This window comes from Mustela lutreola, chromosome 11, assembly GCF_030435805.1.
Source record: "Mustela lutreola isolate mMusLut2 chromosome 11, mMusLut2.pri, whole genome shotgun sequence".
Taxonomy (NCBI): Eukaryota; Metazoa; Chordata; class Mammalia; order Carnivora; family Mustelidae; genus Mustela; species Mustela lutreola.
The window spans coordinates 54,025,505-54,031,831 of NC_081300.1; the positions used below are offsets into that span (position 1 = coordinate 54,025,505).

At 39.6% G+C, this 6,327-nt stretch overlaps 1 pseudogene; it reads right to left on the reverse strand.

The window, feature by feature from the left end:
* Positions 1 to 2,057: 2,057 nt before the first annotated feature.
* Positions 2,058 to 2,146, reverse strand: LOC131811978 (U6 spliceosomal RNA; annotated as a pseudogene).
* Positions 2,147 to 6,327: the final 4,181 nt, after the last annotated feature.

A 6,327-nucleotide genomic window follows, 5' to 3' on the forward strand; every position in this document is an offset into this window, starting at 1 on the left:
ATAATTTTTAGGAAATATATGGCATTTTTGATGTTCAATTAAAAATCGATTCTCTTGAGAGATGATCAATCTTCATACAGGTCAGACACTGTATTTTTCCTGTATCCTATAAGGTGTCTCACACGTTGTCAACACCCCATGGAATGTAAAACAGCAGTGATAATTAGGCTTTTATATTTGTGCTCATTATCCAGAACAAAGGGTGCACATGCTACTAAAGCACAATGACTTTTTCATTTGAATATTTACAGTCCTGACAACTTGAAAAGCATATTATGTAGTGTTAATCGAATGAAGAGTTTCACAGTCTTCTCACAAGCAAAGGATACAAATTTTAGGTACAAATTAGAACCCTTAAGCATTTGACCTTGAAAGGAGAGGGAAAAAATTCCATATAAATCAAGGTCACCTGAATATGTGAGCCAACTCACAGCACCTATTTTGTTAAAATCTTAATTTTTGTGAATATTAAGTTTTAGAAGGAGCCAGAGTAATTACACTAGTTTGTAGGATTTGAGGTTAGGTCGTCCCTAACTTAGCCTTTGCTTTCCCCTTCCCTTTCATTAGCATCCCTTGCAACCACCAAAGAGGTGATTAGATATGTTGATAGCACATATCTGGGGGGAAGGTAAGATCCTAAGACAACAGCCAGTTTTTTGGGATTTAGAAACTAAGACATGGGCCCCCTCACTGGATAGGATAAATGGGGGGGACTATTTGGGAGAAGCTGAGAGCTTTGTATGGAAACACACGGAGCTCTTAAGGCTAAGGAGACATTTAAGGGAAGTTATCTACTGGGCAGTGGTCTGTGGAAGCTTAGGAATCAGAGTGAAGCTGGGCTTCATTATTCTTAACTGAAACCATGGAAGTTGTTACAATCCCCCAAGAGGACGAATTGAGAAGGAACAAAATCCCAGAATAGAAACCTGGGGAATGCCACATTATAGGAAGAAGAACTGGCAAAGGATACTGAGACTGGGTTGGCAAAGAGGTGGAAGGAAAATCAAAGAGAGTGTGAAATCTCAAAAGATAACAAAAAGAATTTTAAAATAGCAGATATACTTATGAATACAAATATTTCAGAGAAGTCGAACATGATAAAGACCTGGAAGTGACCATTAGGTACTGAAACAAAATAGTCATAGATGACGTTGCCAAAACTAGATTCCATGAAGATGGAGAATGGTCGTCCAATTACAGTGGCTTGAAGAATGAGTAAAAGTGAAGCAGGAAACAGTGAAGCTTCAGCAAAGCTGGACAGTAAAGGGAAAGGAAGAGCCTAGGCTGCCAGCCGTTTCAACCTAGAAGCCAGATCCACGAAGGGTTTCTTTTGTTAAGATAAAAATATTGAGCCTCCATGTTGCATCACCACTTCCTCATATCAGGGAGATCATATGATAGTTGTCTTTCTCTGCTTGACTTATTTCGCTAAGCATGATACGCTCTAGTTCCATCCATGTTGTTGCAAATGGCAAGATTTCATTTCTTTTGATGGCTGCATAGTATTCCATTGTGTATATATACCACATCTTCTTGATCCATTCATCTGTTGATGGACATCTAGGTTCTTTCCTAGAAGAATAAATGAAACAAGATGGGATTGGGAGGGAGACAAACCATAAGTGACTCTTAATCTCACAAAACAAACTGAGGGTTGCCGGGGGGAGGGGGTTGGGGAGAAGGGGGTGGGATTATGGACATTGGGGAGGGTATGTGATTTGGTGAGTGCTGTGAAGTGTGTAAACCTGGTGATTCACAGACCTGGGGATAAAAATATATGTATATAAAAAATATATGTTTATAAAAAATAAAAAAAATAAAAAAAATAAAAAAAAATAAAAAAATAAAAAAAAAAAAAAAAAAAAAAGATAAAAATATTGAATGTAATTAGGTGTCATGGCTAAGATTCCTTTAAAGAGGGAAATAATAACAGAATGAAGAAAGTGGATGATTAATAGACTAGATCCTAAGAAGGTGAAACTGGATGAGATCCAGCGGAAAACAGGGAAGATAAACCTTGAAGGGGGCCCGGGGCTCATTGTGTCACAGTGAGAACCAATTTGCATGTCATCCTTGCGCAGAGGCCATGCTAATCTTCTCTGTAACATTCTAGTTTCTGTGTATGTGCTGCCAAAGGGAGTGGCTCACAGTGAGAACAAAGAAGGGCGAATCAAGAATGCCAATGAAGTTAAGCACAGAGCTATAGGAAGTTGTGAGAATTCCCATTATATTGTTCTCTACCTGTTTTTTTCTTAGTACAGTAAGAGTCAAAGTTGTTTGCTGAGAATAGAGATTAGGTCATAGCTTGGTTGGTTTGAAGAAAAATTAGATTAAAAAAATAGCTTGAGCAGAGAAAGAAAAGAACCAATTAGGAAACAGGAGGATCACCAGGTAGTCCAGGGAACCTAGCCTTGGTTCGAAAGAGTGAATGTATTAATTAACAGAGGCACCAAAATGTGGGTTCTCAAGTCCCCTCCAGAGGGTCTCCTTGGGGGAGACTGAGATATCAGGACCAACTTCAAACCAGGCATTGTAGAGCCAGTGCCATGGAAAGGGACGGAGTCCAGGGAAAAAATTGCAACTATTTCATTTGTTCCCTCTCACATCTCTACAGAAAAGCTATTCTTGCCCTTGTTTTACAGAAGGTGAAACCATCACTCATAGAGGCTTATCTTTGTTCCATCTTAGCCCATCTGCACATCTGCACGGGCTGAGTTAACAGTCAGCTAGACCTACACAATCAAGGCCACTGCTCACTCCCTACACCGTACTGCCTCTCTGGGAGCTACACACTCCTGACCCCAGCAGAAGGAAGGGGTTAAGAACTTTGTCTCACTCCCATTCTGGGACAACTCTGTTCCCTCCATTTTGTAACATAAATCCAGGTTATACACACAAGGCATTTTAGCCCCCAGAAGGAAAGCACTGTGCTAATTTAGAGGACATAAAAATGGTCTACCAAATTGCTCAGAGCAGTGTTCACACAGTGATAAGCTCATTTACGAAACAGGATTATTAAAACCCAATCTCGGTTTTTTGGTTCCAACTGGTTTTCATTTGCCTTAGCAGCAGATGCTCTATGCCGGGAAAAATGAGAAACGATCTTCAGTGGGGACAGTGGGGCGCTGTCAGTCCTTCCAGCAGAAGATGTAAACCAGAATTACACACTCTTCCAAACACAGATTTCGTTCCCTCGGCCCTTTGGTGGTGGTTTATGTCATTGCAATGAAGCTATCCTCAAAACACTGGGAAGTAGGCAAAACGGTGTTTTATGATGAGGTATGCAATTGTAGCCTAAGAATTTAAAATGTTTTAACAAGATTGTTTCAGTCCTCATTTGATGCATAGGGCCCTCAACATGAACGGTGGCAGATAGCTCCTTGCTTTTTTACTTTTGAGCTCTTGCTAAAAATCCTCAGCAGCCCTTCGAGCTTGGAGAGCTTGCCCAGCTCCAAAGCCTAATCACTTTTGAATACTGAACAATTTGGAGGAGTGGGCCCATATAAATCCAATAAACACATTAATTTTTTTTAAAGGGAAATTTTCAGGGGCCCCAAATTTGGAGTGATCTTTGAAGCACCAGGAGAAATGAGACCAGAAGCTGGTGCCCTAGCTTTGTCCCGAGTGCTCCTCTTGGAGTTTCCATCTCTTGGTCTCCCTTCCTCTCTGCTGAGGAAAGACAGCTGGTCAGAGGCCCTGATGATGAACCTGGCACAACCCTCCCAAGGGCATGAAGACCCAGAAGAAAGGCAGCCCCAGACAGAGGCCAATGAGGCAATCGTGGTCAGAGCAGGCTCAAGAAATGGGAAGTACTCGATTCCACTTGGTCTCTTGCCAAATCCACAGGGAAGCCTCATTTTGTAGGAACTAAGTTACCTCTAGCTTGTCCCTGTAATAAATGTTGGATACAGAATTTATCAGCCAAATTGCTCCTAAATGCTTTTTATATCATTAAACAATAAAAGCATTCATTGAAAGTGTAGTCAAATATATATCTTATACACACACACATTATTTAAATATATATGTTTATATACATTTAATATATTTTAAATATATATTATATATAAAATATGAATATAAATATAAATATAAAATATATATATCTTATACACACATTATTTAAATATATATATTTAATATATATAGTTTTAAAGGCTATGGGTAACTCATCCATCAATTTTATTGGAATAATCTTTAAAGTTCTTACGTTAAAAGTTTTGGGCTTGTTTTGTTTTGTTTTTTCCTTGTATAGAAACTTAGGAAACTGCTACAGTCTTTACAATGTAAGACTAAAAGAATTAGCCTCAGTTCTTGTTGGAACTTTGGACCCTGATAACATTGTTAGGGTGGGCACTATTGTTCCTGTATAGCATCTGAATATTTTACATTAAGTTCGTACAACAGGCACCATTAATGAGACCATTATGGAACATGAATGTATGAACAACTCCATCCCATATCATCAGATTTTAAAAAGGCTCAGACTCGGGGTGCTTGGTGGTTCAGCTGATTAAGCATCTGACTCTTGATTTTGGCTCAGGTCACGATCTCAGGGTCATGGGATTGAACCCCACATCAGTCTTCCCTCTCAGCGGAGAGTCTGCTTCTCTCCCTCTCTCTCTGACCTTCTCCCTACTTGCTCTCTCCCTCAAATAAATAAATCCTTTAAAAAAAATTTTTTTTCTCGGGGCACCTGGGTGGCTCAGAGGGTTAAAGCCTCTGCTTTCAGCTCAGGGCATGGTCTCAGGGTCCTGGGATGGAGTCCCACATCAGACTCTCTGCTCAGCAGGGAGCCTGCTTCCTCCTCTCTCTCTCTCTCTGCCTGCCTCTCTGCCTACTTGTGATCTCTGTCTCTCAAATAAATAAATAAAAATCTTAAAAAAAAAATTTCTCAAACTTACTAATGTCTGTAGAGGAATCTGTGTCATCTAAGTGTTGTCTTTAAGGGATGCCTGGGTGCCTCAGTCAGTTAAGCCACGGCCTTCGGCTCAGGTCATGATCCCAGGGTCCTGGGATCTAGTCCTGCATCAGGCTCCTTGCTTGGCAGGGAGCCTGCTTCTCTCTCTGCCTCTGCCTGCTACTCTGCCTACTTGTGCTCTCTCTCTTTTTGACAAATAAATAAATAAAATCTTAAAAAAAAAGATTCCTCTTTAATTTTTGTTCTTTTTCCACTGGTCTGTTATAACTAATTAAAATGTTTTTCATTGCTGTATTTCTAGTTGGCACATGGGATTCCATCTTAAAATGTTTGTTAGACAACAAGAAGTTCTTTGATAAGAAAACAGTATCTCCTATTAACTTACATGGCAGGGTAAGCTGACATTATGTGCAATTTAATATGATGTGATATGAGATGAGATACCCAGCACCAGCTATGAACAACTGTTCCTGAAAATCTTCATTCTGAATGCAGTCGAGACCTGATACTTGTGCACTTCAAATGTGACTAGTTCAAACTGAGATGTGGTTACAAGTATAAAATACACACCAGATTTCAAAGACTTAGAATAAAAATAAAAAGTAAAATTGCTCAATAATAATTATTATGTCAATTTCATGTTAAAATTATTAGATTTTGACTCTATTAAGTTAAATATAAGACATATTATTAATTCCGCCTCTTCCTTTTTACATATTTCATATGGCCACTAGAATATTTAAGATCACAAATGTGGCTTTCATTGTGGGCTTGCATTACACTTGTACACAAGAGGACTGCCTTATATTCAACCTGTAGTTTACAGAAAATACAGGAGAAAGAAGTTAAAGGGCACCAAGTGGAAAACGATTAGCCATATCTGAGCTGGGAGAGATACTATAGCAGACCTCCAGAGAGCATGGGTCGTAGACTACTGCTGGTCTGCATAACCATTTGTTAACAGGCTACAAAAAGACCAGGAGCTTGCACAAGAATCTACATGAACTACGTCACATCCTACACAGGCTGTGCACGGTTCAGATGACATCACTTTCATAGCGAAACTTGGCCAACAAAGAAAACTTGTCCCTTCATATTGGGAGGAGGAGAGGGCAACTATGAAAGACATTTTGGGACAACTGGGGAAATATTAGTATGTGCTGGGGCAAAAAGCAGATTAATTGTGCCTTCTCACTTCAGGCTATTCTTTTGAACTCTCTGAGGCAGGGTTTGAGAGAAAAGTCAGTGAACTTTTCCTGAGTTGGGTTCTAGACCCAAAGACGATGAACCATTTGATAAGATCTTACCTTGTTATGGGCCCATGCAGTCCAAAAGTAGAAGCAGATCAAAGTCTACTTAATTTATAGTGGAATCACATTGCCCAAGAGACACCAAGTTGGCCAGCA